The sequence below is a fragment of the Gracilinanus agilis genome, chromosome 1, assembly GCF_016433145.1.
Source record: "Gracilinanus agilis isolate LMUSP501 chromosome 1, AgileGrace, whole genome shotgun sequence".
Lineage (NCBI taxonomy): Eukaryota > Metazoa > Chordata > Mammalia > Didelphimorphia > Didelphidae > Gracilinanus > Gracilinanus agilis.
This window is the reverse complement of record NC_058130.1, coordinates 44,061,154-44,074,239: the sequence shown is the minus strand read 5'-3', so window position 1 is coordinate 44,074,239 and position 13,086 is coordinate 44,061,154.

The following is a 13,086-nucleotide window of genomic DNA, read 5'->3' as shown; positions in this document are numbered from 1 at the left end:
ATGTCCTTCAATTGGGGAATGGCTGAACAAACTGTGGTATATGCGGGTGATGGAATACTATTGTGCTAAAAGGAATAATAAACTGGAGAAGTTCCAGGTGAACTGGAGAGACCTCCAGGAACTGATGCAGAGCGAAAGGAGCAGAGCCAGAAGAACATTGTACACAGAGACTGATATATTATGGTAAAATCGAATGCAATGGACTTCTGTACCAGCAGCAATGCAATGACACAGGACAGGCTTTGAGGGATTTATCAAAAAGTACGTTATCCACATTCAGAGGAAGGACTGCAGGAGAGGAAACATATAAGAAAAACAACTGCTTGAACGCATGGGTTGGGGTGGACATGATTGGGGATGTGGACTTGAAACTACCACACCAATGCAACTACCAACAATTTGGAAATAGGTCTTGATCAAGGACACATGATAAAACCAGTGGAAATGTGCATCAGCCATGGGTGAGGGGAGAGCGGGGGGTGAAGGGGAAAGTAGGAACATGAATCATGTAACCATGTTAAAAAGGAATATTAATAAATGTTAAAAAAAAAGGCTATGGGAAATTGCAAGGTGATTATATTTGAGAAAGGTGAAATTCTATTTCCAAGACCATTACTTTGGGGAGATGGGGACAGAAAGACAAATAAGGACAAGAGAGAATAAATTTAGTCATTGTTTTTTGTTTGTTTTGTGTAAGGATCTCCAAAGACACTGTGAATCAGGGGACAATTTTGATTGTTCCAAAAAACTGAATCCAAAGAACTGAAAGTGAGTATTGTGGATAATGGGGCAGGTAGGTGGTAAAATGGATAGAGATAGAAACCTGGAATTGGGATCTTCCTGAGTTGAAATCTGATCTTGGACCCTTACTTGTGATTTGTCCCTGGACAAGTCACTTAATCTTATTTGCCTCAGTTTCTTTGTTTTTAAAATGAAGTGGAGAAGGAAATAGCAAATCACTCCAACATCTTTGTCAAGAAAAGTAGCAAATGGGGTTAAAAAGAGTTGGACATGACTTAAAAATACATAATAACAACAACAAATTGCACATAAAGTAATGGAGGGAAGCATGATTATTATGTATACCCATTTTCAGCAAGAAATTACAAAGAAAAAGTGGAGGAAGGATTTGTTTAAAGACATGCATGATGAAAGAATTCTAGGGGCAAGAAGATGGCTCAGTAGGTAACATGTTGGACCTTGAGTCAGGAAGACAGGAGCTCAAATATGACCCAAGACATTTCATAGCTATGTGGGCTTAGGCAAGTCACTCAACCAATGTGTACTTTAATTCATTGAAGGAGGAAATGACAAACCATTTCAAGATCTTTTCCAAGACAACATTCTCCTCCAAACAACTTTAATATAAAATTTTGAAGAGTCAGAGTCAATGAAATTTCAAGGTAAGACATGTTTTAGCCTAAAAAAACTTTGGAGGTCAACAGGAGATGTCTGTGGCACTAAAGTAAAGGTCTGTCAAGAGTATCCAAATAGGCTGGCAATAGAGGCAGAACTTCAGAAGCTAAAAGCCCAGAGATGATAAGGAGTCCAAAAACTGTTGAGAAAGAAAATTCCAGGGACAATTTACTCACAATGAATGCAGGTGGTATTGATTGGCAACCCATATGTAGTTTAGGGTTTCACTTCCAAGGTGGAAAGGGGCACTTGTACATCTCACAGAGGATTATGGACCCTGCCTGGTCACAGTTCCAAGGTCAAGAAGTTCTCCTTGTTTCAAGAGAAGAGGGAACCTTCCTGAATAAAAACCAGATCATAGACTGAGAGAGCAGTGACCACACCTCTCCCTGGTCACATCATTTGAAAGCAATGAAAACTTGCAGACTTACTACTAGTTCTGAAAAGAGGCACACAAAAAAAGCCTGATGCTTGGATTGTGCTTTTCTATACACAGGTAAAAAGAATGCAACTTAAACATAGAGTTAAAATAGGCTAGAAATTAAGCAAATAATAAAGAATAGGATCATAAAAAAGTTACTAAGATGCAAAGGAAGACCTAAGACACAAACTCAGAAAAAGACATCATTGCAAAAATAGCTACAAACGAATCCTGAAAGAAAAATGTCAATGAGATCCAAGTACAACAAAAATTCCTGGAAAAAAGAAAAAAAAAGTGGTAGAAGCAAAATTGGGAAATTAAATGAGACTGATGGAAGAAAATTATGAAAAGTGAATTAATAGCCTGATAAAAGTGGCATAAAGAATTACATTAAAACATCAAAATTAAGGGGGCAGCTGGGTAACTCAGTGGATTGAGAGCCAAGCCTACAGACGGGAGGTCCTAGGTTCAAGTCTGGCCTCAGACACTTCCCAGCTGTGTGACCCTGGGCAAGTCACTTTACCATTCTTCTGCCTTGGAGCCAATACACAGTATTGACTCCAAGATGGAAGGTAAGGGTTTTCAAAAATAACATCAAAATTTGTCTGTTAAAAGAGATACAAAGATACACTGAAGGAAAGAATGACTTAAAAAGCAGAATTGGACAAAAGGAAAAGGAAATATAAAAGCTTGCTGAAGAAAAAGAAATTTAAAGATGGAATTAGGCAAATAGAAGCTTTTGATACCATGAGGTATAAAGAAATAATAAAACAAATTCAAATGAATGGAAAACTAGAAAAAATATCTCATCAGAGACACAATATCCCTAGAAAACAGGTCAAGGAGAGATAATTTAAGAATTATTCGACTACTATGAAGTCATGCTCAAAAACACTAGACCAAATCTTTCATAAAATTATATATGAAAAATGCCTTAATATATTAGATACAAAGAGTAAAATTGAAATTGAAAGAATCCATTGATCATCTCCTGAAAGAGATCCTACAATGAAAACTGCAAAGGATGTCACATTCAACTCCAAGAACTGCAATGTCAAGGAGAAAATATTGCAAACAGCCAGGAAGAAACAGTTCAACTATTATGGTCTCATGTTAAAGGAGTGGAGTAATTGGACTGTGATTTTTTGGAAGGCAAAAGAACTAGGAAGAATCAGCTTTCTAGCTAAACTGAGTATTAATGTTTAGAAGAAGAAAATAGATATTCTATGAGAGAAGGATTTTAAGCACTGATGAAAGGAACATTGCTGAACAGAAGAGTTGACATTTAAACATGACTAGAGAGAAATAGAAGATGGTAAACATGAAAGAGATATAATGAAGGGGTAAATAATGTTCAATTGTTTAATTACTATGTAGGAAGATGATACATGTAAATCCTATGAACTTTAGCATTGTTAAAGTGGTTAAAAGGATTTCATACAGACAAAAGGCATGTGTGTGAATCAATTATGTGGGAATGATCTCCCACTCAAAAAAAAATAAAAAGCTCTAAAAGGGAATGCACAGGGAGAAGAAAAAAGGGGGAGGTAGAAAAGACAATTTTTTTTTCTCACATAAAATAGGGGCACATGGAAGAGCTTTTATAGTGGAGGAGAAAATGGGAGTAGTGATTGGCAAAGCATGAAATTGTCTCTTATTTGGAATTGGTTGAAAAAGAGAGAAAAGACCACAAGGAGAAACATATACACATTAAGTTATTTATGGAAATCTATCTTACCCAAAAGGGAAATAAGAGGGGAAAGAGGTAAATGAAGGGGGAATATAAAAGGGAAGAAGGATTAAAGGAAGCAAAACAGATTTGGGTAGGGAAAGCACTTAAATTGTGCCTTGCTCATACTAACACAAACAAGAATATAATTTGTATAGCATCTGCTATATGCCAAGCATTTTGCTAAGCCTTTTACAAATATTATCTCATATGACCCTCACAATAACCCTAAGAAGTAGTTGCTATTATTATCCTCTTTTTACAAATGTAGAAATTGAGTTAAACATAGGTTAAGTGACTTGCCCAATGTTATACAGGTATTTGAGACAGGTTTTCCTGACTGTGTGCTTACTCCCCTATCTATTACATCAACCAGTTATCCTTATAGTGGGTGTTCATTAATTTTTAATAAGTGAATTAATGAATGAATGGATATACCAGTGTCTGAGGATTTGCCCTTAAATTCCATAGCTGTTAAGCTAAAGCAACATCCAATAAAAATTAACTTCAAGTAATTAGGGCAAATGTACTCCCCATCATCTGATATGTGAAATTGCCTCTCATTGAGATTAATGTTCTAAACTGAGTTAGTAAAGTCAATAGGTGGTGAATATATAATGAGAGAGAGAGAGAGAGAGAGAGTAGTTACTCTACCCTGTGATGTGTTCCTCTTCCCCCACCTCTCCTGAACCCTGCCAATTTATGAGCTTGGAACAAAATGGGAGTAACAGTGAAAACATTCAATAACTTCACCCTATGACATGCTGAATTTTTCTCAAGCAAAATATTCTTAATTGGTCAAATCTTCCAATCAAAATGACTATATATCTTTGCAGAAAATAACTGCCATCAGCCAAGAAATAAGTTGACTAAATATCCAAATGCATGACCTCATGAAACCAAAAAATATAAAAAAAAGATGACTTTAATTTGTTGAGTACATATACATTATACTGCACGGGACTGATTTCCATAAATACCTTGGCTACAAACTCTAACACCACATACTATCCAATTCAGAAGACTGTGCCAAAAACACCACACTATTGAAAAGCAGGAGAGAATTCATAGCATCTGTTGTTGTAACTTATGATTTGAAATTGGGCAACTAGAGGCTCAGTGGGACTGTCAAAGGCTCTGTCTGCACTATGCTAGTAAGGTAGGTGAAAAGTAAAATATTCTGTCAGTGTTCAAGATTTCTGAAATCTGGCATCAGGTAGTCAAATGCTGAGGGTGACTGCCCAATTTTCTTTCAATTTTCCATTTGGACTCTTGGTGAGTGGATAAGATACAGTTTGTATATATTATCATATTGTTTGCAGAACAGAAATAGTACCACTCCGGTCTCCAACAAGTAGCTCAATTATCTGTATTGCATTCATTTCCTTTAGGTTCATAAGGACTCCTCAGATGTGCTGGTCTGGGATATTCCAGGGAATGATGATTGAAAACCTTGGTGTTTATGAAAGGAAGGATATAAACTGTGGTAAGCATTATGATGGAGAGAAAACAGAAGCCACAGGAGAGCCCCAATATTCTTTTTATCCCACTGAGCACTTTAATGAATATATTTAAATGCTTAGAATAAATCTTCTTGTTTATTTCAACAAAAGTCAATAACATTGTAATTCCTAAGGGGTTGAGGTACTAAGCAATTCCATTTTCATGGGATGCCTGACTTTTGAGAGTTCAATGTGACTAAGCAGTCAGCCTAGGATGAATTTTGATAGTGATGGTCTTGGGGAGCACTCCATCCCACTCCATTTAGAAGAGAAGCAGACTAAAATCACAAGAAACATACATAAACACACAATCTTTTTTCCCTTTTTTGGGGGGATATTCTGGTCTCTATTTTCATGTATCATCAGCTCTTTCTGACTTTGAATGCAGTTATCACATAAAACCAAATAGAATTTTGGGTACAGTTAAGAAAATAAAACACAAAATTTTGTGTTTATCACTGATATACCTTTTTTAATGTAATCTTTTTATTTTTAGGTTTTATATTGCTGTCCCTTCTAACTAGCCTTTCTTCCCCCAGAATACACCATCTTTCAGAATCTATGGCTTACCACTTCCCTTACTGAAGGATGTAGATACATTTCATCATTTGTCTTATGGGGTCAAATTGATCATGGCAGTAATCTGAAGTCTACTTTCTTCTGATGTTTCATAGGCATGTCACCAATAAATTTAAATTGTGCTATTTTATCACAGTCACTTCCAGTAATATCATCACACACCCCAATACTGATAGAGAATTTAAATATTATTTGTTTTTCATATAGTGGACTGTCTAGTTAAACTTCTGTTTATTTTAAAAAAGAAAAAAAATACAATAAAAAACTTCAAACAGAAGGAAACTTGTCAGTTTTGTACTTTAACATACTTTGATAACATCTCTTTCTTCTGCCTCCACATGAGCTTACGATATAAAACAAATATTTCTCATGTGACCATAACTTCAACTTGATGCTGTCATTCAGTGTTCCACATTAGTCCCTGGCCTTGGAATTATCAGATAAAAGGCATGATTTCCTCCTTGAACTGGCCTCTGCACTGATCCTCTCTTTCTTCATGCTTTGGTATGTTTTAGTCCACATTCACACTGCCTCAATGCCTTCTATGGTGGTAGATAACATTTTTCATCATGAATCTTTTGGACTTGTCCTAGATCTCGCATCACTGATTATAGTTGTCACTCACCTTTGATTATTATTATTATTATTATTATTATTATTATTATAGCTGTGTGGCAGTGGAAAAATTACTTTCATTCCCTGATTCTGAAGCACCTTGGTAAAACCATAAGTTACAGGTGAGTTTGGGATGATTATAACTCATTTACTTCTTTCAGAATTTGAGGATGCCCCTACAACTGCTTTACCTGAGTTAATTTATAATTAGTAAGTTATTCAAAAAAGCATATATTGCATGGTTTCTTTGGAGCAAAAATTTCATCTCTGCCCATCAAGGAGTTCATATTTTAATTGGGAAGGCAATATGCAAACAATTATGTGCATATAATATGTAGTCAATGTAAATGAGAAATAAAATTAGATTATAAATACTAGCAGTTGGAGAGAGATGGGACAGTCCCTCTTCAGAAAGTGAGGTTATATAACGATATATATACATCTTATATGTAATACTCAAATGTCTTACCCATAAAATGTGATTATCAATATTTGACAATGAATTTATTGGTCCATAGATTTGTCTGAGGCAGAAAATCAACATTAAACACAATATTCAACCTGGTGGATGAGATAAGTAGTTAGAATCTTTGCCAAAGATAAAAATAATTAAAATAACAATTATATTTGAAATAGAAATAAAACATTCTGGAACACATTTTTCTTATGTTCTACTAGCTCAAACACCCAAATTAGGAAACATTGATGCCACTAAAGATTTACAAAAGTATGATGGGTCTATAATCTGATTTAATATTTTAATTTGTGTGATTGCGTATATTTATCTAATCCCAAAAGGCTGAAAGTATCCTGGAAGTTGCTTTCCTTTGCTTGCTTTTAGCATTTCAGAGTTACATGCATCCCCTCCTTTTGCTGCTTCTCAGAAAGAGAAAATTTATATCACTGGATAAATCTTTAATCTGCTCCAGTGTTGAAAGTTACTGTGGTATTGGCATACCAGAGGTTGATAAAAAAATCCCTGAAAAAAGGACTGTACGCAAAATTATAATTTCCATACTGATGATAAAAATATACCATACTTTTGTGAAAGACTTCTATTAAAACAAAAAGACATTCTTGGGCACACCGTAACAATCATAATGGCTCAGCCAGGTGGGGCAGTGGATAAAGGACTGGGCATAGAATTGGGAAGACCTGAGTTCAGGATACAGGTTCAGATAGTTCCTAGTTGGGTGACTGGAAAAATGTCCTAATTTCTTACTGTCACAGTTTCTTCTTAGGCAAATTAGAAATAATAATAACTATAGACCATGCAGAATGGAATAGTAATATCAATGACCAGAGTTGTTAGGAGGATAAAATGAGATAATATTTTAATTGTATAAATGTTCTTATTGTCAACATTGTTGTTGATGGTATATTAGTCAAATATGGAGATTTATGTGAACTTGCTCAATACAATAACCATTTGGGCCTTTTTTATTCACAAAAGGGCAAAGAGAGAGGCATATAATGAACATTTTTGTTGATTTGAATTAAAGTGAATTTGAATTAAACTGAAATAATTATTTGGCCACGAGAAGCTTACAATGGTAAGAGGAAAATAAAACAAAAATTTAAAAATAAATGGAAAACATAGAAGATATATGACATATTCAGCAAATTCAGAAGAGAAAAGCAATAATAGGAGTTTTCATGGAATGCATGATAAATAAACTTGGCTTTAAAATATAGGTAAAATTAAGACTAGGTAGCGATTAGAAGGGCAGGTAGGTAGCATAGATGGACCTGGAGTCCAGGAAGAATCTTCATTAGTTCAAATCTAATCTCATAATGGTAGCAATTTGACAATGTTGCTGTATGTATATTTCACATTATGACAATTATTTAAACAAAATGTGAAATACCACTTCAAAGAAATAAAGATGGTGTTTATCCAGAGTGCAGTGGAGGAGTGCATGGTGATTGTGACCAAGTTGTCATATGTAATCAAGGAAGAAATCTAAAAAAGAGAGAAGTAAAGGATATCTTCAAGGAAATCCATGAGAAGATAATAAGAAGAGTTTTTCATATGACAAGAACAAGGGATGATTGAGAGAAAAGTCAGAGTTTAACTGGTATCTTTTCAATAGCCAGAGAGACAAGATATATTTCATACATTTTCTGTGGCAAACCTTTGAGAACATGGGAATTTTGCAGGATGAATACACCAGATAATTTGAGATATGCATCATCGGTGGGATCTCACGCCACTGAGGTTATATCATAATTTTTTGTTCTTCCCTAGTGTCTTTACTGAATTATAATTCCAAAATACCAATGGGCCTTTGTAGGTTTCGAACTAAATATGCAACAAGTATCAAATACTCAATGTGTCCAAAATAAAATTATATTTTCCCTACACCTTTCCCTCTGCCAAGATCCTCTATGATTTTTGAAGGCAATACCAAACTCTCAGTTGCATCGGCTGACAACTTTGGTGTCATCAGTGAGTCTTCACTCTCACTCAACATATCTAAGTCGTTGTCAGATTATGTTGCTTTAATTTCACAACACTTATCATATGTGTCCCTTTCTCTTTAATAGGAACAGCCAGGATTCATATATTGTTTACTATGTACTATGGGGAACAAGGATATTCAAGGAAAACTGTCCCCTCTGTTCTCAGAGTTTGTCAAGACCTTTTCAGGGCAGTTTATTCGCCTTTGGTATACACCTGGCACTCACCTCTTACCTGTGCCTCCACAAATCTATAGCAGGGGCTGGTAAAATCATCTGTCTGATGGTCTAAACCAGTTTGAGGTTAACTGATGCACTACAAACCTGTTGGTGAGTTAGAGGAATTGTCTACTTCAAGCATATGAAGAATCCTCCCAGCATAATGAGCAGGTGAGTACAATTTTTCCAAAAGCCATGGAGTTGTCTGTATAACGTACTATAGAGTTGTTTAGAGCTTGGTCAGACATTCATCATCCCCTGCATCCTATGCCATCACCACTCATACTGAATTTTGTCTTGACATTGGTCTTGGATGATTTCTGAAGAGAGAGTAAGGCTGACAACTTTGCGTAACTGTCTCACTTAAATCGAAATCATGCACAAATCAAAACATCCCTCCATGATACCATTGATCCACTTCAAAAATGAAGGACAAATAACTATGCACTTTGTGCCAAGCACTGTTCTAAGTGCTTTATGATCATCTTATCTGATCCTTACAAAAAGTCTGAGAATTAGGTACTATTATTCTCCCCACTTTTCAAGTAAGGAAACTGAAGGTATTCCTGACTCTAAGCCTCATGTTCTACACATTATATCATCTTGTCTCTACACCGCCAGGAGGTGTACCATCTAGTACCTACCATGCCTGACTTTTTGAAAGAGACATCTCTTTGGCATCCCTGGACCAGATTTTTCTCCATTTCAATGTCATCCCATTCAACTATATTCTTCTAAAGATTAGGTTTGGCTATATCATCCTCCCAGAAAATAAATTACATTAGTTTCCTTTTATAACTAGGATCCACTATTATGTTCTCTGTTTGACATTTAAAACATTTCAGAGCCTAACCCTTCCTGCCTTTCTAGTCTTCTTACACTTTATTCACCCACATGAACTGTACTGTCCAGCTACATTGATCTATTTGCTATTCCTCACATTTAATACTTCATCTCCTGTTTTCATGATTTTGCACTGTTGTCTTCCTTGCCTTATAAATTCTCCTTTATCAGGGATGCCTAGTATTTTCCCAGCCCTCCTTCTAATTTCAATGAATATTCCATGTAAAATCCTCTACAAAAGGCTTTCCTAATTCTATCAGCTGCTATTGTCTTCACTTTAGATTACCGAACATCTATTCAGTTTATATCTTGCATTGATCTAATTTTTATATGCTGTCTCTCACAGTAGACTGTGAATTCTTTGAAGGCAGGGACTGACTATTTTTCCTTTGATTTTATTCTCTTCATTTAGCACATAGTGAGGCCTTACTAAATTAGTTTTGATTGATCAATTCTATAACAACTTATATATTTATTTCTTATCTCATTTGGTAGAAAATACACTTATCGCAAGTAGGGATTGTTTCATTCATTTTCTTTGTACTTCTAATATTTAACAAAGTTATTGTCATATAGATGCTTAATAATTGTTTACCATTGTTTTACTGACTTATTTTTCCTTTAGGTAATGAACGTTCCAACCTATATACTCTTTTTTTTAAAAAACTTTATCTTCCATCTTATAATCGAAAGTATTTATTGGTTCCAAGGCAGAAGAGTGGAAAGGGCAATGGGGGTTAAGTGACTTGCCCAGGGTCACACAGCTGGGAAGTGTCTGAGGCCAGGTTTGGACTTAGGACCTCCTGTCTCTAGGCTTGGCTCTCTATTCACTGAGCCACCCAGCTGTCGCTAACCTATGAAATCCTTGAGTACACTTGGGAAGACTATGTGTCTTCTTGTGACTATTTTGCTTCCACTGTAGCATGTCTGATAAAAGTCAGGTGGTCATTTTAGCAAATATTTTCTACTCCCTATCATTTACCATGGACATGAAAAGAAAATAGAAGTAATAGAAAACAGAGTCCAAGCCCTTAGGTTCAGAGAGTCATAGTAAACATATGAACTAGCAAAAGAAAAAGTTTTTAATTAACTGAACAGAGACTGAAAAATGATATATATTACTAATGGAATATATCCAAATTGAAGGCTGTAATATCTTGAGCTATATGTAGTTAACTAGGAAAATCTTCCTCTATTGTTACGTGAATTCACACTTTTAAAAAAGGAAAGGAAGATGTCAGAGAGAGGGAGTGTTATTTTTTTCTCTAGAATTTTTTTCCACAATTCATGATTCTCTCCCTCCTCTTGGAGCTGACAGCAGTTCCACTGGGTTATACATGTAGCATTATTCAAAACCTATTTCTATGTTATTCATATCTCCTGTAGAGTGATCTTTTAACATCAAAACCCCAATCATATTCCTATCAAACTATGTGATTGATTGTATGTTTTTGTGTTTTTTTTTCTGCATTTCTGCTCTCACAGTTCTTTCTCTAGATATGGATAGTGTTCTTTCTCATAAGTTCTTCTGGATTGTCCTGGGTCATTGCATTGCCGCTAATAGAAAAGTCTGTTACATTTGATTGTGCCATAGCGTATGTATGTATAATGCTCTCCTGGTTCTGCTCCTTCCACTCTGCATCAGTTCCTGGAGGACTTTCTGGTTCACATGGGATCCCTCCAGTTTGTTATTCCTTTCAGCAGTATAGTATTCCATCACCAGCAGATACTACAATGGACATTCCCTCATTTTCCAAATTTTTGCCACCACAAAGAGCACAGCTATAAATATTTTTGTACAAGTCTTTTTCCTATTATCTCTTTGGGGTACAAATCCATCAGTGGTATTGCTGGGTCGAAATGTAGACATTCTTTTAAAGCCCTTTGCACATAGCTCCAAATTGTCCTCCAGAATGGTTGGACCAATCCACAACTCCACCAGCAATGCATTAATGTCCAATTTTTGCACATCTGCTCCAACATTTATCATTTTCCTTTGCCACCATATTGACCAGTCTTGCTAGATGTGAAGTGGTACCTCAGAGTTGTTTTAATTTGCATTTTTCTAATCAGGAGGGATTTAAAACACTTTTCATGTGCTTATTGATAGTTTTTATTTCATCATGTGAAAACTGCCTATTCATGTGAAGGATGTTTTCTCAAAGCAGGAAATAATATAAAAAGAGGCATATATACATATTGTAATGTATTATTATATTATATTATATTAATTATATTATGTTATATTACATCATATTATATTACATATTATAATATTCTTCAATATTGTAGACTTTTTCTATTTCTAAATTTCTAAATATCCTTCCATTCCTATGTTTGTTGTTACTGTTCTCTGTCATCCCTCTGAGTTTTACACACTTCAGATGTTGGGAAGCAAATAGAGCAAATAAGCTACATCAGAATTTTTGTTGGAATTTCAGAAAGGGAGGAAGTTAGATACCATTACCTTGAAATTCCACAATGACAGGAATTATAGTATTCTTTCTCAAACATTAAATTAATTTGCCTTTAAAATTCTATCAGTAACAGATTAGTGCCATTAATAAGCATTTACTTCCCTTCACAAATCTCATTAATCCACTTATATGTAATATATGTAAAATATACATTTTGTATGTTACACAAACACATGTGTATATGTGCATTTATGTAAGTATCCACACATATATATGTGCACGTATAAATACACGCAGAAACTATTAAGTGTTGTTCATGGACACTCGTGCAGTATCTAGGTGACAGAGTGGATAGAGTACTGGGCCTGGAGTTGGGGAGACTCATCTTACTGAGTTTAAATCTATCCTCAGACACTTAGAAGCTGTGTGATCCTAGACAAGTCATTTAACACAATTTGCCTCAGTTTCCTCATCTGTAAAATAAACCAGAGAAGGAAACCACCAACACTCTCCTAGATCAGCTGCATATAGGAAATAGGTAAGTTCTAAGGTCCCTTCTTTTATCTAAAGGCTTTCTGCTAGAAAATGACATTCATGATTTAGAGCTCAAAAAGACCTTTGAGATCTTTTTTTTCCTCTCTCCTCATTGCCAAGATGGGGGAAAATGAACCAATGAAACAAGAGTTGTAGTGACTAGCATATAGTCATTAAACTAATAAGAAATAGAGTAAGGATTTAAACAAAGTTTTCTGATTCCTTCTCAAATACTCTTTCCTTTTTTGCTGCCTCCAGAAATCCAGAGCACTTGAACACATCACCATTCATATTTTATTTTTATTTTTTTGCAGATGATAGTTTTATTTTTGCAGATAATTATTTTATTTT